This window comes from Sapajus apella, unplaced genomic scaffold (assembly GCF_009761245.1).
Source record: "Sapajus apella isolate SASKATOON/1434 unplaced genomic scaffold, GSC_monkey_1.0 scaffold6, whole genome shotgun sequence".
Lineage (NCBI taxonomy): Eukaryota > Metazoa > Chordata > Mammalia > Primates > Cebidae > Sapajus > Sapajus apella.
Window position 1 is genome coordinate 52588648 of NW_022436946.1, and position 25811 is coordinate 52614458.

Here is a 25811-nt window from a genome sequence, read left to right on the forward strand (position 1 = left end):
AAAGTTCATGGAAATGGAATTAAGAGATAAAAATTGAAAATATAAATTTTATTTCTCAACATAAGCTCCATCAAATTTAACACTTTTATAAGTGATGATATCAGCCATATAATCCCTTCCTAAAGAACTGAGGGTCCTGGGAATTTAGCCATGTCAATGCAGTCTTTTTACATAATTAACTGAAGAAAAATAGATGCCTTTTACAGACTTTTTTAAGATTGGGAAACAAAAAGAAGTCAGAAGGAGCCAAGTCAGTACCATAAGATGGACGCCTAATAATTTTCAATAGACATTCACACAAAATTGCTCTTGTTTGATGAGAGAAATGAGCAGGAGCACTGTGAAGAATTCTCTGGTGAAACTTTCTCGTGCATTTTTCTGCTAAAGCTTTGGCTTTCTCCAAACACTCTCATAATAAGCAGATGTTATTGATTTTTGGCCCTCCAGAAAGTCAAGAAGCAAAATGCCTTGAGCATCCTGAAAAGCCATTGCCATCACCTTGGCTCTTGACTGTTCTGATTTTGCTTTCACTGGACCACTTCTGTCTCTTGGAGGCCATTCCTTTGATTGTGCTTTCTATTCAGGATCAGACTGGCAAAGCCATGTTTCACCTCTTGCTACAATTCTTCAAATAAATGCTTCAGGATCTTGATCTCACTTGCCTAAAATTTCCGTTGAAAGCTCTGGTCTTGTATGCAGCTGATCTGTGCAATAGTTTTCGAACCCAAGTGGAAAACTTGCTCATCTTATTATTTTTAAGTTAGAATTGTGTAAGCTGAACCAACTGAGATGTCTGTGGTATTGGCTATTGTTTCTGCTTGTTAATTGTCAGTCCTTTCCAATTGGGGCACAAAGGATTAATTTTTTCCTTGCAAATTGATGTGAATGGTCCGCTGCTGCAGGCTTCATCTTTAACATCATCTAATCCCTTCTTAAGACAAGTTATCCATTTGTAAACTGCTGATTTCTTCGGCGGCAATGTCCTGTTATCTTTCCATAAAGCGTAAATTATTTCACCATTCTTCCACCCAAGCTTCACTATAATTTTGATGTTTGCTCTTGCTTCAATTTTAGGAGAATTTATGTTGCTCTGATAGAGACTCCTCAAACTGATGTCTTATCTTTCTTTGTGCCTCAAACTGCATTCTTTTCAGATATGTTATAACAAATTAGTATGAATTTATTTTGGTGTAAAAATTTTTAAACACATGCTTGGTTTTAAAATAATATGTATTTTCCATGAACTGTTTGAAGTCTTCTCATAGATGCAATGTTTTTTAAAAACCGAGTGTATCATGAATAAGTAATAGTATGTATTAAACCAGGTTTTATATTTCTACATCCATCTGGATTATTTTACTAAAATAGGAAAGGTCTTTGTGTGCTGATAGTGGTCATGAAAGCTGTGTTCACAGAGAAGAGCTGGGATGTTTGTGAACTGAGTGGATGAGTGAATTGCTGAGGAAGACCATTGTAAGAGGGAAGAGGAAGACAAGTTCTCTTTTTTTCCCTTCTTCCCTCTCGTTTCTCTTCCCTTTCTCAATACTCAGCTACCATGGAACTGTGCAAAGCAAGAATATGTTTCCAATATGCACAAGTTTCCATTAACACAGCATTGTGCAAATAAATGTGCTACCTATATGTGTCTTATTACTTTCCTGCTATAGATTACATGTTTTGAAAGCGGGCTTTTACTTTCTTACGGTAAAGTTGAAGTGCACTAGGATATAATTATGGTCTTCTGCTTTCCAATAATGACCTCTGTTCATGTGTTTTTGGGGAATTTTATTTTTTGTGCAATAATTTGAAGGAGTTGAATTACCATATATTCTTATTCTAAATAAGTTACTGCATTGATTTTATTGCAGCTTTTTGTTTCCCATGGATATAAGTAGCACCATGTAAAATAATCACATTGATATGTGTCTTAAAATAAAGGATATACAGTAGGTGGTTGTTAAGATTACTTTTTTCTTTAATATATGATATGTAAATTTTATTAAATAAATACAAATAATACCATAATTATTATTTTTGCATATCTGTGAAAGTGCACTACCCTTTAAAGTCCGCCTGGCTTTCTGATTTAATTTTCATCTGGTTATTCAAAGTAGCTTCACCTGTATAGATACATCTATGCTCATCTGGGATTGCTGCATAGCTATCCCAATTGCCCATTCAGGTCTCCATTTGATTCTGTAAAGTAGATTTTTTTCTTTTTTCTTTAGAGAAGAACTTGGAAGAATTTAAATTTAAATGGTGTAAAGAATGTTAAAATGCTCTTGGGAAAGGCTTAGGCAAACTATTGAAGTCTTTGAAGCTTGTCTGTTTGACATGCAAAACTTGAATAGAGACAGAAACTGGAAGAAGAATCTAAGTTTAATTTACAATTAACTGGATTTACCTGTGGTCATTTTCTTGTTCAGGTTTTTAATTTGAATAATTGCACTTAAGGGCAAGAGGTGGCTGATGGGCAGTCAAGAGCATTTTAGAAGCCTGATTGAGCAAGGTATGCTGCTCTATACTCTATAAAGGGTTGTAGAGACCATCTACAGTGCACAGTTATACAATACAACTAGTTTCATAAGGCAAATGTTTTAATCATTCTCATTTCCTCCTTACACTCCCCACACATTTATGGATTACCACATCGTATTGATTCTACCTCAGAAGCATTACTTAAATCTTAGTTTAGGCTGTCCTCATATATCTGGTGGACCATATTGGCTTACGTTGAACTGAAAATATTAGAGATTTCTTACTCTATTTAGAGAAATGAAGCACATGTCTATTATATGACTTTGTTCCCTAATGATAAATTCAATTTTCCTGGAGAATTCCAGAACATCCTCCATGATGCTTGATAAAAATCTTGCGCAGATCATGTTTCTTGGTGAAAAACTTCCAACAGCTCCTCTTTGACTATAAAATCTACACTACTTGGCATAGAAATCTTTGACTATCTTATCTCTACTTGTCTCACTATCGCCAGCCCTTTTCCAGCCCCAGACTTTCCAACATACACACACATATCCCACCTGTGCTTCAGCCACTTCCAGCGACTCCCTATTCTTCAAATACACTGTGTTCTGTTATGCCTTTCAGTTGCCACACAAGACTCTTCTCGTATTTCTAATGCACTTCTCTTTGTTTCCTATCTACCTCACCCATCCAACCTGATGATCATCCTCATTGGTAAAGATCCAGTTAAAAATCCTTCTCTTTGCAGCATTTTCAGATATTTCAGGAGAGAGTGGTTGTTCTCATTAGTTTATATTTATGTTTATCTTTCTTTTGCCACATTTTGTAACAGTTGTTTTGTCCTATGTGTTTCTTTCTCACACCACTATTAGCTCCTCAAGGCTAAGGATGCTGCTTACTTCATCTCTGTATCTCAGGAGGCTTAGCATGATCTCAGTAAATGTGTTAGGACTGAATATTTGAACAAATGGAAACTTCTTGTTCTCTAAGAACTTGGAATCCTGGCCGGGCGCGGTGGCTCAAGCCTGTAATCCCAGCACTTTGGGAGGCTGAGGCGGGTGGATCACAAGGTCAAGAGATCGAGACCATCCTGGTCAACGTGGTGAAACCCTGTCTCTACTAAAAATACAAAAAAAATTAGCTGGGCATGGTGGCGTGTGCCTGTAATCCCAGCTACTCAGGAGGCTGAGGCAGGAGAATTGCCTGAACCCAGGAGGCGGAGGTTGCTGTGAGCCGAGATCGCGCCATTGCACTCCAGCCTGGGTAACAAGAGCGAAACTCCGTCTCAAAAAAAAAAAAAAAGAACTTGGAATCCAAAACAAGCACTAATGAAAAAACACATGCAAAGATACTTCTATCAATATAATAAAGTATAAAAACTTAAGTATAAAATAGTTAAGAATTTGCATGTTATATATTCACTTGAATTGTGAATTAACTCATATCTGTATATGTATGACAAATATGTCAAAGGACTGAGCATAATGGCTAGGGAACAAAAGGTAAAGCCCTAAGGGCCCGCCATGTCAGGGAGAGATTTTTACTTTTTCTGTGAGGGTGGCTGAAGAAGGCAGCCTTTGATATTCAATTGCCCTTTGAATATCAGCCAAGAAAGATATCAAAGAAACAGTAAAAGTAGGTGATTAATCTGTTGACATGATTAAAAGATTTTTCTCTAAACTCAGGGCACCAATGAGCTTCCACTAACAGTTTAAACTGATCAGATACTTCAATTCTCTGTTGGGAACTGCATGAGTCATTCTGGGTCTATGCATAAGACTTTGGAGACTACCATACCATAACAGGACTGCAAAGTCATTGTCCATTAATATCTATGATGTTAACTGAAATGTTGGTGTAATGAGTGGCTAAATTTGACAAAATTTAGGGGAATTAAATGAGTTATATGAGAAAAAAAAATCCTCCAAGTTTATTATTAGTCTGTGTAAACTAGGCCAGATGGGATACGTGCACATTCTGCAATAGAAAAAATGTAAAATTTACATATTTTAAAACTATAAAAAACTTAAAATAATTAGTAAACAGGTTCTACTTTTAGGTTTCCTTTTTCTTTTTTTCCCCTTGGTTCTGAGGGTCAAGTTGAACAGATCTGTGTGTACTTCCTTATTTATCTTTTTGCTTGAAACCAAAGACATACATACCAAGAAGAGTATTAAGCAGATTATCATGCTGGTGGTTTTAGCCCTCGCATAGTTTGTCTACTATTACAAAAAGCCATGTAACTTTTCTAGCCCTTTCTTTAACTCAAATGAGAACTATATTAGTTGCTTATGATCCCACTCAAGGATCAAATGAGATGTAAGAATAGAAAAGTCATGGGTAAGTCGGTTGTAGGTGTACTTGGCTTGATGAAAAATGTGCAACTACATTATAACTAGAATTTGCATTTTGAAGAAGGAGACCGTTTCCATCCCCATTCCCAAATGCTACTTTAAAAAAACTCAACAAACAATCTTAAAAATAACCTAAGCCATAACTTCAGGCCATCAATCAAAAATAACCTAAAACAAGCATCCTAGAATTGTGGTGGAATGTTTGATATTAGTCTCTAGGGACATATTTGCAAGCACGGTTTGTTGGAAGCTGAATGTCTTGTGTTGAGAGGTTGAACACAAATTCTCCAGAGAGCTGATGAACTACTCTCCCATGAAACAAAACAGCTGACTAGAGCTTTCCATTTGGCTAATTTGTTCTGTGGATACTAACAAAGAAAAAAGTGCCTCATGTGGTTTTCTTGGATAGTTTACATTTAGAATCATGTAGTTATGGCAGCTATTATTGAAATAGAAGTAAAATACAGTTCAGAATAGCATATAAAATATTTTATCAAACATTTTATTCTTTAAGAAATAAAAAAGAAGGGCTCATTAAAAATACATAGGTTAAATATCATTCTTTTTTTCTCACTGGGATATATGAAAATTTTCAAGACAGTAAGAGCATTGCCTTTGAAGATGAAACTGGATTATCTAGGGCTCTGTCTATCCAGAGCCCAACCTTCTGCTTTTAAATCTATCATTAGGCTTCCTGCTGCAATTTTAATTCCAAAGAAACCGCAATCATTTCAGCAGATGTAAATCTGCCCTTCTACTCCCTTCAGACTTGCTCTGTTATTCATTTTAAAGGTGTTCTGGAAGAGCAAATATAATTCCTAGGTTGCCTCAGGGTCTCCTCAAAGTCTTGTTTGAAGATCTGATTTAGTGGCAAGGTTTAGTATAGACAAGGACGGAACTAAAAAAGATAATTTATCTAAGAGTATTTAGCATAGGCTCAGCACATGATTGGGGTAGGGTGTTTCTTGTATGTGAATCCCCAAATCAATACTGTGTCCTGGAGATGGATTCTGTGGATGGACACTATAGATCTAATAAAATCAGCAAGTATTCCCCTCCACCTCTTTATGCGCCTTGGAAAATTGAACAAGTATTCTATAACATTCCTCAAGATTATTGTGTCGGTGTTTTTAAAAAATGTTTTATTTTAATTTTCTTTTCTATTTGGAGATTACCTTCATTGTCCTCTGAATTTTGGTAGCTGTTTTCAGCAGTGCAGAGAGGGCCCCTCATTGATTGACCTACTTAACACCGTTTCTATCAGCTTTCACTTGCCACATGCTTCTGCTTGCATCAAATGGCAAGTGCAAGCTTATCTAGTAAGAAGTATAACCTGCCATTGCAGAAACTAAGTCTCCTGAGGCAGGACCAAACCTGTAACACGAGCCCCATCTGTAACACACATTGATCAGCTGAATAACTACCACAAGGCCAGGTATTTAGGTGGCAAAAGACAACATAAACATTTTGCCATGGTCTGGAAGATTTTTTTAAAAATATTTTATTGCACTTTAGGTTCTGGGGTGCATGTGCAGAAGATGCAGGATTGTTGCATAGGTACATACATGGCAATGTGGTTTGCTGCCTCCATCCCCCCGTCACCTATATCTGGCATTTCTCCCCATTATCCCTCCCCAACCTTCCTACCCCCCACTGTCCCTCCCCTACTCCCCCCCAACAGACCCCAGTGTGTGATGCCTTCCCTGTGTCCATGTGTGCTCATTGTTCAACACCCGCCTATTTGTTTTATAAGAAAGAAAGTAACAATGGCATTTGCATCTTTCATTTTCCATTATGTGTTTAATATCATGATTTATGAAAAGATTGCAAATTGGTTACTATGAAGCCAAGATGGCTATTTTCCTAGATGTTATAAAATTAATTTTAATTTATGTCAATAATTAGTGATGAGAAAAATAAATCCTTACTCTATTAAGTCACTTTAAATGGATGACAAATATATTCAATGTAATCAATGGCTTTAAGGAAGGTTTGGTTGATAACCTTGGATCCAGGAATTTAGAAGAATGGTGTAGAGTGCTCCAATTACAACTAGTCAGTTCATCTTGACCCTATATGATCTTGAAAAACTAAGAGTATACACTGCCCATAGTATAGGAGAATCAAGAAATTCTTTTCTATGATTTTTTAAAACAAATATGTTTTCAAATATAAGCAATAAACAGTTTCTCTTCTGGTAATACATGGATAGTGTTGGAAACTGTCCAATAAAATGAAGAGTGCAGTTTTTTTGGAAGGTGGCTAATACAAAATGATAGATTGGGTTATACATCCTTTATCAAATAGAGGCTATAAAGCAGTTTTTTTTTTTTAAATCTATGATTTATCTAAATAGCAACTCCAGTTACAAATTAGTTAGGAAGATCTTTCAGCTATTCAACTAAGAGTAATAAATAAGATTTCAAAATCAATCACATAATTCTTTTCTAAGCTTATGCCACGTCTAATCTTATAATATATTGGCTTTCATTTATCCTGGCATTAATGCGTATTATAGATTCTGTTGGTTTATGACCTCCTTAAAATGCATAAAACCTAGTGATAAAAGGAGAGTTCATTTCTGGGCCTTTTTAAAGAACAGCCTGTCAACATGTTCTGTTCTACTTCTGGCTTAAACCTTTTTCAATTCTGAGGTTCATAAGGGCACATTTATAAGTTGTATTATTGTGATATGTTTAATGAAAGCCCTTTACATTTCTATTAGTTACTTTTCATATTTTACCTTCGATTATAAATGTTACGGAGCTTGTTGTATCCCTTCTAACTGAAATATAAGCTCATTGAGAGCAACCATTATGCCTTATTCATTTCTATACTTCGATTAGAGCCAAGCAGTAGCCGTCATATACTGGGTGATCTCTAAAAAGGTAATAGATAAAACTGATAAAAATTTGTAAAGGATTTCTACTCAATTGAAAGTGATGGTGGCTCAAGGCCAAGAAAACAGGGGCTGCTGCATGAGGTAGAACTTTCTTTTTGGAGACATCGTTATAACTCCACAGTAACTACAAGGAGTCTAAGTGAGGGTGCAGTAAGCATCCTTTCCTTAATTTATAGGGAGAAGTCTCAAGATATAGTCAGTTTCTTTTCCTCTGAACTGGTAGACCAAGTTGAAGGATACAAATATCCTGTCTCTTTGCAAGTCTACCAGCAGTTTTACTGGTGGGTGTAGGTGTGGAGTAGGGATCCACTGTCTCTTTAAACCTTTTTATTCCATTTTCAAAAATAGTGGTCCCTGTAGACTTTAGACTCTTATTGAGTCTGCAGAAGACTCAGGAGGGGAGCGCTAGACTTTGATAACAGGAGCCTTCTCTGTCCCTTCACAGACCTGGAGAGGCCTCAACCCCAGACACTTCTGTGAAGCCCAGCAGCCTGTCACTAAGAGTTTGTCATAAAGGATAATGTGTCCCTTGTCATACGCATGAAGACCAATTCTTAACTGCCAGTTGACAATGTTCATGATTTTTTTAGGATAGGTCACAGTAACACTTTATAAAACCACTCCATTATTAGCTTTCTATTAGGTATTATGACAATATCTAAATACATACATGGTACATGGCAAAACCATGACATTTATAATCTACGTTGCAAGGTCGAATATTGGAAATTATATCCATAGATGGCGTTTTAGAGCAAATTAGATAGTGCATATTGAGGTATCTTTAAAAATATTATGAATTATACAAATATCAACATTATTGAGGAGGAAAATGCTAGGAAATCATGATAGCAAGAATATACAAAAATATATTATTAAATTTGTTCTATATATAGTTTGTTATCACAATGGTACTGTAATATTTGGTACTGATCAAAACCAAACATGGCTTCCGGTCAACTGACATTGAAAGTAAAAATACCCAATCATTTTTGAAGAAAGTGCGTGAAACACTGTGATAAAGAGACGAGGAAGTTAGCAAAATTTATTTTTCATGATATAGACTTTTGTACCTTTGGAATTTTGCACCAAATGCATGAGTTGCCTATTTCAAATAATAAATAAGATTTTCATAAGAAGACTGTACTTATTCCACTTGAGTCTCCTGTTCTTTATCATAGAATGCAAGAACTGGAAGAAATAGGTCGGTTTCAAGTCCTCATTTTATAGATATGAAAACTAAGTCCCAAAGAAAGTATTAATGCAGTCATTCTTTCTTTTCAGAAAAATTAGAAAAAATTAAATACATCTACAAAATGAAAATTTGCAAATACTTAGTAGAAATACCCACATAACTAATCCAAATCAGTTTTTTTTTTTTTTGAGACAGGGTCTCACTCTTTCACCAAGGCTGGAGTGCAGTGACTCAATCTCGGCTCACTGCAACCTCCGCCTCCCAGGCTCAAGCAATTCTCATGTCTCAACCTCCAGAGTAGCTGGGACTACAGGTGCATGCCACCACACCTGGCTTATTTTTTAATTTTTTGTAGAGATGGGGTTTCATCCTGTTGGCCAGGCTGGTCTTGAACCACTGACCTCAAGTGATTGACCCGCTTTGGCTTCCCAAAGTGCTGGGATTACAGGAATAAGCCCCCGTGCCCGGTGCCAAATCAATTTTAACAGTCTTCTTTTTAGACTAGATTGCAAGTTTGCAGTGATTGACTTATTTAGGACCACGTTTTTAACAGAAGTAAAAGAGAGGATCGGCCAAAATTAGATGCCAGTTTAGTGACTAATTTAAAGACAACTTACATTTACCATCATTTTGGTTATTTTGCACAATTTGTCTCTCAGCTTTGCTCTTTATGACCTTGTTTTCTTAAGAAGAAAGAGAAAAGTTAACTTCTATTTTGTAATAAATTAATTGTGCAACCAATGAGTGTTTTCTGTAATAGTTTACTAAAAATCAAATTTCAATCATTGGAACAAGAAGAATGAGAAGTAAGGAGAAAGAGGAAAGGAGGAGAAGAGCAGAGAGAATTGTAGGAAAACTCAGAACAAAGAAATCCCTCGTGGATATGGTGTAAGATATTTAGAGAGAAAGCCTCTTAATGCTGCAGTCATTTAGTTGTATTTCCTTCTCTATAAAAGTACATGTCTGATCCAAGTCCATTTTTGCAGAACCACTAACTAAGAGCTGGGAGGGATTTTTTCATTTCTCTAGTTTCATTTATTATTCTAATCTAACAAATGAGAAAAACTGAGTTCAGAAAGGCAAATTGACTTTTTTTTTTCTTTTTATGAAAATGCTGACAAACTGGTAACAAAGCCTCAACCAGAATTCAGGTTTCCAGGCTTCTCACAGAAGCCATTTGTTTTGTTTTTCCCTATAGAAATTGGCAAAAAGCTAGTTTAAAATGATAGCTTTGGTTAGGCTGTAATTTTTCAAAACATAGAAAAAGATGAAAACCCTCCCTCCTTATTTGCATCCCTCTAAGTTTTAATTATTGACCGGATAACAGCCTCATAAGCGTAAACAGAGAGGTTCATTCCATGCTTAAAACCAAGCTGCTTCTAGCTATACAAAGTGAAATAGTTATCTTCAAAAGGAAGTACTAATCCCCTGCAACATTCAGAGCAACTCAATTCCTACTTGTTTATTATAGTTATTGTTGGATTACTGTGGAAGTTGGGAAGATAAGCCCAAAATCATATTTGGTTTTATTTTCTGCATCCTCATCTGACTCATCTGATAAAATAAGGATAGTGATGTGTGTACATGTGTGGTGTATGTCTATGATTTGTGTGGGATGTGTGTGTCTGTGTATATTAGTGAGCATGTGTGCTGTGGTGTGTGTGTGTGTGTGTGTGTGTGTGTGTGTGTGTGTTGGGGGGGTGTTTGGGTCCGGGTTGAGGGGTGCAGGTTGGTGTTAACTAGTTTTTCCAGTACCTATACCTGAAGCAAAATAATCTGCCTCTTGCCAGAATGTGATTTTAAAAGGTACAAGGCAAAGCTATATCCTGTGCTTTTGTGATTTTAAAAGGTACAAGGCAAAGTTGTATCCTGTGCTTTGGTGATAATCCTAATCAATAATTACAAGCTATTCTTTTGACAGTTTAAAATTTTTTGATGATGTTGGTGGTGGGGGTTGGCCATTTGATATCTAAAGCCAGCTTTAACTTAATTTTTATCTGTTCTCCGTCTCAAAGATTCAGGCAAAGTTGATTCTCAGCATCCATCAAAGGAAAATGATTATAGCCAAAATACTTGCAGCTTTCACTCAGCAGTTTTATGTTTGAGACTGTGGAAACACAACATGTTGATCTCAGGTTTTTATGCTAATTCTGTGTATAAGGAAAGAGGAAAAATCTGTTACCATTCCCTTGGAAACCAAATGTTCACAGTATTAGTTGCTAAATGTTGGTTACAATTTAGTGCTAATTTTTATCCTAAACATCACTTAAGGTGTGAATTGTTAAGGCATGTCAGTGCAACACACAAACAGGGCAGGGACCTCTCCTGACCTGTTTAGGGCTGTGTCCCTGGCACCTGCAAGACAGCCTGGCACAAAGACGTGCTGAATGAATGCAGAAAGGAAGAAGTCAGATGTTTGGTTCTGGAATCCTGTCTCTCTCTTTCACTTTAAACCCAATGGTATCAAACAGCTCCCTAAATACATCTACTTTAGTTCTGTAGGTTTCATAAAAAGCTCTTGAGGGCCAACTTTGGACCATCCATGGTGCCTGGCAGTAAAGTAACGGCCTTTATCTATGAAAAGCCTACGTAGTGGCTTGGGAGAGAGACTCAAATATTCTCTTTACTCCATCACTCTTCTACAAGATAAGGACCTGGCTGTGTGTTCGCATGGTTTTTGGTACTTTACCACCTGCAGTACGCTTTATCTCTGTCTAATTGTGTTTCCAGCTCAACAGAAAGACAGGGAACATACTATGTTTGCCAGCAGCCTCCTGGTGTTTAGTTTATTACCAGCATATGCTGAAGGCTCAGTAAATATTTGCAGATGGAAGAGAGTGAGAGAAGAATGAGAGAGGTCCTGTGGAAAAGTATGAAGGTTTGTACAGGGTACTCTGGGAATTTTAGGAAATTTCTGGAAAACTTCAGGTAAAGCTTCTTTTAAAGCTGTGCTTTGAAGGTTGAATATAAGGTAGTCGCTAAGACAAAGTAGGTGGAGGTTCTTAAACTGAGGGTCATCCACACAGTTGTGGAGGTGATGATGTTGCATGGCCAGGGGAGTGGATTGCAAGCCCTTGAGCACCATTAGAACTGGAGGGTGGTATCCATACTTGGATAACAAAGAGGCCACATATAAAACCAATTCTTTTTACCTGTCAGAGCTTTAAAAACTTAACTACACATTGCTATGGATTTATTTGGCCCACTGTTTTCTTTTTGGCCAACTAAAGACCATACTGAAAAGGTAGATCTATGATGTATTCTGTTAACCAAAAATCTCTTGGCATTTCAACAATTTTCACTAACATCTTAAACTTAAAACAGAGCAATAATTTTTTTTTTTTTTTTTTTTTTTTTTTTTTAGTTAAAGATCTTAAGAGAGCACTTCTCATTCCCCCTGGTTTCTGTGCTTGTCCTTTAAAGGAATTTTTCTCTTTTGAAGGTATTAGGGATAACATGTCCCTCTGTTGGTTCATTATTCTATGCCACTTAAGGAGTGACTTAGCTGATAAGTAACTGGGCACAGGGGCACTTCATGTGAAGCCAGATTCTTTCCTTTACTCCAATGGAAGTTGCCAGTTCGTGGACCTGTGTTCTCTCTGTGCAGTGAGTTCATTCCAGCTGCTCAGTCCCAGCTCATGAGGGTGCTCTGTAGGATCCAGGCTTTCTACTACCACTGGGAAAAAGCTCAATTCAGGCTGGGAAGGAAGGTGCTTGGTCTCTCACACACATTTTGTTTTCTACTCCAGCATTAACAATAGTGAGGTTGATAATAAATTGATCCATAAGTGATTTCTGTATCTATTTCTCAATTGCTTTAGAATTCTGCAAGGAGACATACATGACTAAGTGGAACTTTCCAATCTAAACAAATGTTACAATAAAGCTAGTTTTATTCTTGTTCTGTTTGTTGTTTGTATGTGTATGTGTACTGAGAGGGGGGAGAGGAGAGGAATGAGAGAGACATACATATATTAGCTTTTATTAACCAGATGTTAAATTAGGCAGCAGGATCTATTCTCTGATAATGCTACTTATTATAGTTTAAATGAAAATAATCTCTTGGCTCAGTTAAAAAACCAAAAGCAATAAATATTCCAACTACCTTCACTGAAATAACCATTAAATGTTTTTTTAAATATTTTTCAAAATTTAACTTGTCACCTATTTTCTCTTTAAAGTTTATTAGCTTTTTGGATTCTGAATATTATTTTCCCAGGTGGAATTCTGATAATAACATATATTTATTTCTACTAATTAATCTTTTTCAGATCTTTTGGTATCTAAGTGAAGAATATTATAAGTGAAGTACCAGTATATATTTTAATAAGAAATTATGGTTTATAAAGTGACTTTATGTATATTATTTAGAGTAGTGATTCTTCACCATTTTATATTTAATAATTATTCAGCATATAATAGAAGCTATTTACCTCTTCTGAAAAATATATACAAATGCATGTGTTCACAGAAATTTCTCAAACCCTGGGAAGGCAGAGTTCTTGAAACCAGGCTCTACAGTAGAGATCTGCAACTATATATAGCTCAAGGGCCAAATCTAGCCATTGCCTGTTTTTGGATGGTCTGAAACCTAAACATTGCCTTTAAATTTTTAAACCATAAAATACCAAAAGAGAAATAATATTTTTGACATATGAAATTTAAATATTGGGGTTCATAAATAAAGTTTTATTGGAACACAGCCACACTCATTCATTATCATACTATCTATGGCTCCTTTCCAGCTACAACAGTAGAGCTGAGTAATTTTGAAGACTAAAATATTATCTGGCTCTTTGCAGAAAACATTTGGCTGATCCTTAATCTCAAGTTTCAAAGTATGTCTTGTGCTTTTAATTATATTTTTCTGGGTGTTTGTTAAAGTATGCTTAAGTTTAATTAGGATTTGAAAAGAACTTCCTAAACACTACTTAAAAGAACATATACTTACTAAATGGTTTAAAAAATAATACTAGAAGTCATTAACATGGTGTTTGGAAGATTATTTAATGGCCTGGTAAAATGCTTACTATGCTTTAAGTGGGAAAAAAAAGTGTGAAACAGAATAATCAGTAAAATCTCAATTACATAAATTGTTTTTAAAGTAGAAACAAGTCTAGAAGAAAATATGCTCAAATGTTAAGCCTCTTTATTGAAGTTAGGGCGTGTTTAAAATTTTACTTTTCTGTACTTTCCAAATTGTATACTGTAATCTAACAATTTGGTAATAAGGAAACATAAGGAAAATATTGAAAAACATGGGAGTATAATTGTTTAATTTAAAAATATATACAGGTAAAAAATTAGAATATTTTGTGATAGCATGACTGTCAAAATGTTCAAGGGAAAAAATGAAGAGACTGAATATAGTTATAAGATTAGAAATCATTTTTATAAACGAAATCTTAATTTAGATAGCATGACAGCTTGGTGTCAGATTTTTTTTTAATGCAAATTATACCCATAAATCTACTAAAGAAATGTTGGTCTTTATGTGACCAAAACAAACAAACAAATAAACAAACAAAATCAGAAGCATTTTACTTCCATATTAAGAGGCAATTGGTCACAATTGATGAGAGACAGCTCCTTCTCAATAGGAGCCTCTTTAGTGTTCATTAGCACAATAGATAGTTTCATAATATAAAAAATTTGAAGACCTTGACGTTTTTCAGTAGATTTATACCAGCTTGATCTAACTGATGAATAAATGAATGAAAATATGAATGAATTAATTACACAAGTGTATGACTTTTTGGTACTGTTGAAAATAATAAATAGTTTGATACCTTGATCAGGAGATCTGTTAATATTCTTTTTAAAAGTATTAAGGGTCAGAGAGCAGCAAGATAGCTAACTAGAAGCCCCTAGTGCTTATGATCCTTTCAAGGAGAGACAGAACAGTGGAAAAACAGCTATATTTTAATACTAACAGAATCCTGGGTGGACACAAAAACTCCGGATGGCTACATAGAGAATAAGGAAATTCCACATCTTCATCATTCCATCCCCCAACTGGGATCAGCTGGGAGCCAAGAGGAACTTCTCCTTATGGTGAGGAGGTAAACAGGATGACTCTAACAACCTCCATCAACACTTTGGACACCTACAGACCTCCCCACTGGTGTTCTCTGCAGTCTTCTCAAGCACCAAGCCCACCTGGTGAAGCTGCCTGGAGTTCATATAGCTGTTCTCAGCCAGAGAAGGAGTTGATACTGTGCTCCACCTGCTGTGGCCCATGTGACTACTATGCTATGGCATCTTGGAACAGAAACTACAGCTAGAGTAAGCCTTACTTAGGAAGTAAGTAGTCATGGCTCCCCTTCATCCCTGAGACTAAACCACCACTGAACCGTCCCATCCCAAGAGCTCACATCCCTAGTTTGTGCTAAAGCAGTACCCTGTCTCTCGGGAAAACAGTACCTTGGTTATTTAGAGCAGTCATGTCTCCCTGGTGTCTTAAGTTGAAGTGGTGCCCTGGATCCTGCGAAATGGTGCCTTGGCTACCCAGAGCAGCCATGCACTCCATTATTTAAGCTGAACTGATGCCATGCATCCCAAGAAAACAGTGCTTGTGCTGCCCAGAACAGTCACATCCTTCAAGCCTAAGCAGAATTGGCACATTGTTCCTTAGGGAATTACTGCCCTGGCCGAGCTGAGCAGAAACTGAACTGAGATACCCCGCTCTACAAGCTGAACTTTAGACCTTGATTCCCTGGAACTGATTTAGCTCCCTGGAGTCTCAGATGCTAAACTACCCCTCTATCTAGGGAGTGGTCACTGCTGTGTTTTTTCCTACCCACCTCTCACCCGGGGAACAAACAACAAATCTCATCCACCATTCTAAAGTACTTAAAGCAAATGCATTTGGCCTCACACATTCTGGGATACTGCTCAGCACCACCATCCCAGGGTCTACAGTCACTTTTATCCAGCGCCTCATCCCTTGGAACCTAAGTTGACACTGAGCCCTACTGGCTCAGGTTCCTGAATTGCAGCCATACCCTGCTGCCCAGGCCAAAGTTCCAGAGCACTCCTTATTTTCTGGAGTCAGGCCAGTGCTGTGTCCTGCCCCCAGGGGTAGAATTACAGCTACAACCTGGCATCCTGAGCCTGAGCTGCTAGGGTGTGCCTCAGAATCATAGATCCTGGCTCTGTGGGTAACCCCATCCAACCCTGCCACAAAGGGTGAAGCTGCACTCAAGGCCCGCTTGCCACAATAGCTTTATGAGATGCTGAGCTAAAATCTCCTACCCCATAGCCATCTGATCACTTGCATGTAGAACCTGTGCCACTTCAGTTGCTTGTAGACCAGGTCAGACTTGACACCAAGTGGGATCCCCTCAGCTAAGTCTCCTTCTTTTAGGGAAAACCAGAATAAAAGGACCCCAGAAGCCCTTACGTAAGACAAAGGACATTAAAAACCTTTGTTGCCAATGGCAAACCTCTAAGCATAGGCTATGAAGCAACCACAGTTATTCCTGACCTTGAATACAACTGAAAAAGCTGCACAGAGACTGTATCCCTATACCTATCTTGAAACAGAGTCACTACACCTTTTCTAACTGTACAGTAAAACTCAACTGCAGGATGAAAGTCTTTCTCTATGAAAGTCACTCCAGAAAGTCTGTAAAGGGCAATTAGATACACAGATATTAATGTAGGGACACAAGAAACATGAAAAAGCAAAGAAATAAGTTACCACCAAAGGAACATAGTAATTCTCTAGTAACAGACTCCAGTGAAAAGGAAATCAATTAATTGCCAGAAAAGGAAATTTAAAATAATGATCTTAAGGAAACTCGATTAGATACAAGAAAATACAGATTGACAAATATAATCAGAAGAATAATTCACAATATAAATGAAAAATTAAATAAAGAGATAAAAATCATAAAAAGAACAAAACAGGAATCCTGCAGTTGAAGAATTCAATGAATCAAATACAAAATGCAATAGACAGCTTCAGCAGCAGACTTGATCAAGCAGGAAAAATAATTTCTGAACTTAAGGATAGGTCTTTTGAAGTTACTTAGAGAAAAAGAAAAAGAAATAAGAATAAAAAAGGGTGAAGAAATCCTGTAAGATTTATTGGAAAACATTAAACAAACAAATATTCATATTATGAGATTTTCAGAAGGAGAAGATAAAAAAAAGGCATAGAAAGCCTGTTTAATGAAATAATAACTGAAAACTTCCCCATTTAGTGGTAAGGGTTGTAGAGTAGGGATATTTGAACATCCAACTCCAGGAAACTCAAAATTCCCCAAATAGATTCAACCCAAAAAAGCTCCTCTCTGAGGCACATTATAGGCAAATTGTCAAAAGTCAAAAGACAGTTCTAAAAACAGCAAGAGAAAATTGTCAAGTCACATAAGAGAACTGCTATTAGACTAATAATAAATTTTGCTACAGAAACTTCACAGGTGAGGAGAAAATAGAATTATAAACTCAAAATGGTGAAAGAAAAAAATTCCTAGCTAAGAATACTCTATCCAGCAAAGTTATCCTTCAGAAATTAGGGAGAAATAAAGCCTTTTCAAGGTAAGCAAAAACTGAAGGAATTCATTACCACTCACCTTGCCTTACTAGAAATGCTTAAGTGATTTCCACTTACACCTGGAAGTGAAAATTACTGTCATGAAAACACACAAAAAGAATAAAGTTCATTGGTAGAGCAGATATATGAGGAGAAAGAGAAAAGAATCAAACCTTGTTACTACAGAAAAACATCAAACCACAATGATCAACAATTAGAGAAAAAGGAACAAAAGATACACAAGACAACAGGAAAACAACAAAACGGTGGGTGTAAGTCCTCACTTATCAATAATAACCTTGAGTGTAAACACACTAAATTCCCAACTTAAAAGATATAGACTGGCTGCATGAGTTTTTTAAAAAATGACCCAACTATATGCTCCCTACAAAAAAACTCACTTTACCTAAAAATACACATATAGAATAAAAACAAGGGATGGAAAAACTTCCACACAAATGGAAACCAAAAGCAAGGAAGAATAGCTATACTTACATTAGATAAAGCAGACTTTAATTAAAACCATAAAAATAGACAATGTTATTGTCACTTCCGCAAGAAGATGTAACAATTGTAAACATATACACACCCAATACCAAAACAGCCAGATTTATAAAGCAAATATTACTAAACCCAAAAGAGAAATAAATTTCAGTACAAAAATAATTGGGGATTTCAACACCCCTCAGCATTGGACAGATCATTCAGGCAGAAAATTAACAAAGAAACATTTAATTTAAACTGTACTTTAGACCAAACGGACCTACCAGACATTTACAGAACATTTTGTTCAACAGCTGCAAAATACATATTCTTTTCATCAGAACATGGCACATTCTTTAGGATAGACCATGTTAGGCCACAAAACAAATATTAACAAATTTAATAGAGATCATATCAATTATTTTTTGCCCACAATATAATAAAACTAGAAGTCAAAATAACAAGAGAAACTTTAAAAATCATAAAAATACATAGAAATTAAACAACATGTTGTTGAATAACAAATTGGTCAATGAAGAAATTAAGAAGATTTTAAAATATCTTCAAACAAATAAAAATAGAAACATAAAATACCAAAACATCAGGGGTATAACAAAAGCAGTATTAGAAGGTAAGTGTGCAGCCACAAACACCTTTATCAAAAAAGTAGAAAGATATCAAATAAACAGGCTCATGATGCATTTTGAGAAACTAAAAAAGCAAGAGTAAATTAAGCCCAAAATTAGTAGAAGAAATAAATGCATATGTAAATAAAATAGAGACTAAAAAGTACAAAAGAACAACAAAATGGAAAGGTGAATTTTTTTGAAAAGATAAAATAACATTCCATTGGCTTGACCACCCAAGAAAAACAGTAAAGATCCCAATAAAATCAGGAATGAAAAAGGAGACATTGCAACTAATACCATAGCAATACAAAAAATCATCAGAGACTATTATACATACCAAAAAAAAATTAGAAAACCTGGCAAAAACGAGTAAATTACTGGACATAATCTATCAAAGTGAGCCAACAAGAAAGAGAATGCCTAACAGACCAATTACAAGCAATGGAATTAAGTCTGTAATAAAAAGTTTCTTATCAAAGAAAAGCCTAGAGCATAATTGCTTCAGTCTGGAATTCTACCAAAGATTTATAGAAGAACTAATATCAACTCTCCTCAAATTCTTCAGAAATTGAAGATAAGGGTATTCTTTCAAATGCATTCTATGAGGCCAGTGTTACCTTTACCAAAACTGGTCAAGAATGCAACAACAAAAAAAGAAAACTATCAGCCAGTAAACATGATGAGCATAGATGCAAAAATCCTCAACAAAGGGCTAATATGGAGAATCTACAAAGAACTTAAATTTAGAAGAAAACAACAAAAAACCCTATCAAAAAGTAGGTGAAGGATATGAACAGACACTTCAAAAGAAGACATATATGAGGCCAACAAACATATAGAAGAATGCTCATCATCACTGGTCATTAGAGAAATGCAAATCAAAATCACATTGAGATACCATCTCATGCCAGTAAGAATGGCGATCATTAAAAAATCTGGAGACAACAGATGCTAGAGAGGGTGTGGAGAAATAGGCAGACTTTTACACTGTTGGTGGGAGTGTAAATTAGTTCAACCATTGTGGAAGACAGTGTGGCAATTCCTCAAGGATTTAGAAATAGAAATTCCATTTGACCCAGCAATCCATTACTGGGTATATACCCAAAGGATTATAAATTGTTCTATTATAAAGACACATGCACATGTATGTTCATTGTGACACTGTTTACAATAGCAAAGACTTGAAGCCAACCCAAATGCACATCATTGATAGACTGGATATAGAAAATGTGGCACATATTCACCATGGAATACTATGCAGCCATAAAAAGGATGAGTTCATGTCCTTTGTAGCGACATGGATAAGTCTGGAAACCGTCATTCTCAGCAAACTGACACATAAAACTTAACACTGCATGTTCACACTCATAAGTGGGTGTTGAACATTGAGACCACATGAACTCAGGAAGGGGAACATCACACACTGGGGCCTGTTGCGGGTGGGGGAGCTGGGGAGGGATAGCAGGGGGTGGGGAATTGGAGAGGGATAACATTAGGAGAAATACCTAATGTAGACGATGGGGGGATGGAGGCAGCAAACCACCATGGCATGTGTATACCTATGTAACAATTCTGCAGGATCTGCACATGTACCCGAGAACTTAAAGTATAATAGTAAAAAAGAAAAAGAAAAGAAAAATCCTCAACAAAATACTAGTGAACCAATCCGGCAGCATGTTAAAGAGATTATTCGCCATGTAGATAGGATTTACCTCAGGGATGGAATACACAAATGAATAAATGTGATACAATACATCAACAAAATGAAGGGCAAAACCATTTGATCATCTCAATAGATACAGAAAAAGTATTTGAGAAAAATTCAACATCCCCTCATGATAAATATTATCAACATGTTAGGTACAGAAAAAATGTACTTCCACACAATTAGAGCCATGTATGACAAACCCATAGCCAACACGACATTGAATGGAGAAAAGTTTAAAGCTTTTAAGATCTGGAACAAGACAATGATCTCACTTTCATCACTTTTATTCAACATACTACTGGAAGCCCTAGACAGAGTACTTAGGCTAGAGAAGGACATAAGGAGTATGTAAATTGTAAAGGAGGTCAAATTGTCCTAATTTGCAGATGACAAGAACTTCTATGTAGAAAACCATAAAAGCTCCACCAAAAATCTCAGAACTGATCAACAGATTCAGTAAAGTTGCAGGATACAAAATAGACATAACAGAACCCAGTAGCTTTTCTATACACCATAGGCAAACTAGTGGGAAAAAAAAAAATCAAGAAACAAATTGCATTTATAATAGCTACAAAAAACAACCCACATAGGAATAAATTTAACCAAGGAGATGAAACATCTCTACAAAAAAAATTACAAAACACTGATGATAAAAACTGAAGAGGACACAAAAATGAAAACATACCTCATGTTCATGAATTGGAGACATTAATAGTGTAAAAATGACACGGCTAAAAGTGATTTACTGATTCAGTGCAATCCTATCAAAATACCAATGACATTCTTCACAGAAATAGAAAAAAAAACCTCCTACAATTTATATGAAACCACAAAAGACCCTGAATAGCCAAAGCAATCCCAAGCAAAAAGAACAAAGCTGGAGAAATCACATTGTTGAACTTCAAAATATATTTCAAAGCTATAGTAACCCAGACAGCATAATATTGGCATATAAATAGATACATAAAACAATAGAACAGAATGGAGAACCCAGAAATAAATTCACATATACAGCCAAAGGATTTTTAACAAAGCTGCCAAGAACATTTAATGGAGAAGGAACAGTCTGAAAAATGATGCTGGGAAAACTGACTATTCATATGCAGAAAAATAAAACTGGATTTCTATCTCACATAACATGTAAAAATCAACTCAAAATGGATTAAAAACTTAAATATAAGACCTGAATCTATGAAGTAACTAGAAGCAAACATGGGGGAGATACTGTAGGATGTTGTTGTGAGCAAAGATTTCATGGATAAGACCTCAATAGCACAGACAACCAAAGCAAAAATAGACAAATGGAATATTGTCAAACTAATAAGCTTCTGCACAGCAAAGGAAACAACAGAGTGAAAAGACAACCTACAGGATAGAAGAAAATATTTGCAAACTATCTGATGAGAGTTTAGTATTCATAATATAAAATAAATTCAACTTAACAGCAAAAAAAAATCACATTAAAAAGTAGGCAAATAAGTTGAATTGACATCTCTCAAGGAAGACATGCTAATGGCCAATAGGTATATACAAAAAATGATCAACATCATTAATCATCAGGGTTATGCACATCCAAAGTATAAGAATATATTATGTCACCCCAGTTAGAATGGCTATTACCAAAGAGACAAAAAGCTGAGAGTAGGTGGTGAAAAGCAAACTCTTATATGCTATTTGGAGGAATGTAAATTAGTATGTCCATTATGGAAAACAGTATGAAGGTGCTTCAAAAATTAAAACTAGAACTACTGTATGATCCCACAATCCTACTACTGGATATATAGCCAAAGGAAAGGAAATTCAGATGTCAAAGAGCTATCTGTATTCACATGTTTATTGCAGCACTATTTATGATACATAGCCAAGACATGAAATTACCTACATTTCCATCAATAGGTGAATGGATAAAAAAAGTGCTATATATACCAATGGAATATTATTTAGTTGCATAAAAGAACAAATTTCTGTCATTCAAGGCAACATGAATGAGCTTGGAGGACATTATTTTAAGTGAAATAAGCTAGACGCAGAAAGATAGATACTGCATGTCCTCATGAATATAAAGAAGCTAAAAAAAGTCGATCTCATACAAGTAGAGAGCAGAATAGTGCTTACTAGAAGCAGAAGAGGGTAGGGGGAAGAAAGAGATAGCCAAAGGTAGGCTAAGAAACACAAAATACAGCTAGATAGGAGGAATAAGTTTGAGTGTTCTATAGCACTATAGCGTAACTATAATTAGCAATTTATTGTATATTTTCAAATAGCTAGAACAGTGAATTTTAAATGTTCCCAACACAAAGAAATGATACATATTTAAGATGGTAAATATGCTAATTGCCCTGATTTGCTAATTTGTTTTATACATGTATACAAATATCACATTGTACCCCATAGATATGTACAATTATGTGTCTATAGTAATAATAATGAAAGCAAAAAAGAAAAAAATTAAGAAACATTAGAACATATGACTTACGAGATGTTCTGTAAATTGTTTTACGAATAATTGTAAAAGGTAATTAAACAGAATCAAGCTAGAGAATAAGCCTCAGAAGCACATTTCTCCATCCCACTGCCACACCACCATCTTCAGAGCATTATAATTGCAATGAAATATGAAATAATACAAAAAGGCATATTTTTAAATGTGAGGAGACAATCTTATCAAAATAATCTACTGAAAAATAAAACTCAGGATCCATTTGGTGAGTACTCCTTTGACAAAATGAATATGCAAAGGAATAGCTCATAGCTGAAAATTAAGTGAGAAAAATTTAAGGTTCATCAGTGCCAGAAGTAAAACTGAAAAATTTGAGAAGAAATAAAAATAAAAATGACTACTGTTACTATTATTCTAATATAAAATTCTATAACACAACTGTTTTAATTATAGCTTTAAGGTAGGAAGGCAAACTAACCTGCCCTCGTTCATAGAAGACTCAGCATGAATGACACCTCAAAACCTTGACTTTCTTCTCCACATCACACTATTGCTTTCAAATAGACTCACTAACTTTATTTATTTAATGAATTTAAACCTTCCTGTTGACATACCGTATGTTCTAATCAGGGTAATTAGCCTGTGTGAAAGTTTAGACATATGGTGAGGATAAGGTGAATACAAACCATAAGAATGTCTTACTAGGTCACATAAAATACTAGGGTATGTCATCAGCAAGCTTATTATTTATTTTTATGTTAAATAGAGTCTCCCTATGTTGCCCTGGCTGGTCTTGAACTCCTGGGCTCAAGTGATCCCCCTGCCTTGGCCTCCCAAAGCTAGGGTTACAGAAGTGAGCCATGATGCCTGGCCTCAAGCTGATTATTTTGCAGGGATTTGAGGCATGTTGGGCAAAAAGGAGTCCTCTTTCTCCTCCTCTTCCTCTACCTCTTTCTTCTCTTCCTCTTCTTCAATCAGATTTCGGGGTACCAAATGTAACCAAGAAAAATGATGATAATCAGAGAATAAAAGACAATTACAAGAACAAGGAAATGCAAACTGGTTTAACTAATATCTGATTCAGAGCTTCCCATGCGAACCCAAGTATTCGGCTCTCATTTCTAAAGAGATCATGTTCCCTTGATTGAAAACATAAAAATAAAAACAGAAACAAATCAAAGCTTGTCTAAAGATTCTAAACACTTAGTTGTAATATTATAGTAGAAAAGTACCCAGTCTTGTGTAAGATACACAAATTAATTCAGCTTTACTCAAAATGTTGGCAAGTGTAAGAAAAATAAGAGGTAAATTTGTCAGTGAGGTGAGGTGTTATGTTCACACACAAATCTCCTGCTCTTGCTTAGGTAGAACAGTCCCAGAATTGGCAACTAACGATAATGTGAGAATAGAAACAACAAATGTAGAAAACAGACACCAGAGTTTACCTTCCCCTTAAGCAATTTAGATTATGGCTTTAAGCATATATCATAACACATATGTTAAGCAATATCTTGTATGATACATATGTTTGAAATACTTAAGTTAAATTTTAATCCATATGCTTTGCTAATAAAAATGCCAGCATTTACACATGGTGGTATTGTGGATATGAAATGATGGCTAAAATGGCTCAAGGATTTTCTAATGTTTTGTATATAAGAGCTAAGCATTTTGTTAATAATGTTTCTTTTTAGTTTCCGATTTTCTAAAGTCTAAATTGACAGCTGAGGAGCTGCTTTGGTTTTCAAATGAATGATAGGCACCAAAGAGGATATGACTAAAGTAGTGACAGAATGCATTAACACATATGGGATGTATGCTTTTCGCCTGAATAACAACACTACCTCCGTTTCAAGAAGTAGCACTTTAGATTGATATAGTCTATTATATATCTCTGTGGGCTGGAAACACAGATATTTTAATCTTAGGAAATTTAAGATTATAAATTTTTGTATGCCCACTCCTGGAAAGTAGGCAGATTTTTCTTGAAAATAGCAGGAATCTCATTAACTCCTTTTACTTAAAACCTGTAAGTGTCTTCAGAATGTGCTCTCAAAATATAAATCTAGTGATAAAATATCCTCAGTGATAATGTTATTCATTCAAATAAATTAAGCCAAATAAAATCTCAAGAGCCCTCCTCTTCTTCTTCTTTTTATATCAATAAAGCTATACCTGCATTAAGAGCATTAGAAAAACTCAAGAGGCAATTCCAGAGAGTTATCTGGTCACTATGTTACCTCCACATGCAAGTTAGAAGAATGAGAAATCTGAAAATCTTAGCATATAAAATTTGATAATCTTTAGCTAAAATGGCTAAGAAACTTCAAAACTTTTTTTTTCCAAGCAAAAGTTTTCTCTTAAGCAGTTACTGTAAGGTTTATTAAAATTTCTCATCCTTAAACAATTAGAGAAGTCAAAATACCACATGAACAAAACAAAGGAAACTTTTCGGGGAAAGAACTCACTTTGTCTTCAAGGCACTTCTTCCTGTGATTTAAACAGTATGAAAGGAGAATGTATGCTGATTATTTTTCCACCAATCCATATGCATGTCAACTCCAAAAGGAACAGAAAGTCACCAGCACCATCTGAAGATCCCTTCCAATGGCATGCAGATTTTTCAACTTTGCAGGAGAAAATAGGAGGGTCCCTGCATTTCCTTCAAGTCTTATGACATGCACATGACTCCTCCAGAGCTGAAAAAGCACTTCTTGTCAATTTTTACTTCAAACTATGAGTAACAAATTCTCTGCAGGACATCCTTAAAGGGAAATTTTGCTAGGATTAGCTTTCGAAATTTCTGGCTAAGCTCCAAAAAGTTTAAAATACACAACGTTCGTACAGACACATACACACTTGAGAAATTTTCACTAACTAGGCTAAATTAAGGGCATATTTATAAAAAATAATACTCTAAAAGGATGATGTATTTTCTGTTTCCTCAGTCTGTTTTTGGTTTTGTTTTGTTTTCTGGTGATCAGAACCCTTCTTTTAGGTTAGAAATGTCTGAACTGCTGAGCTTTTCCGTTGCACTGTCTGGAAAGAGAGGAGGCCCCATGTTCTTACCTGCAAAGCTA

General features: G+C 35.6%; 1 protein-coding gene across 1 annotated transcript in view; it reads right to left on the reverse strand.

The window, feature by feature from the left end:
* The window catches only part of FHL5 (four and a half LIM domains 5), a 58386-nt gene extending 32861 nt beyond the window's left edge, over positions 1-25525 (reverse strand). The window contains exon 1 of the mRNA XM_032275217.1: positions 25200-25525. The gene's annotated coding sequence lies outside the window, so the exon portion shown is untranslated. The remainder of the gene's footprint in view (positions 1-25199) is intronic.
* Positions 25526-25811: the final 286 nt, after the last annotated feature.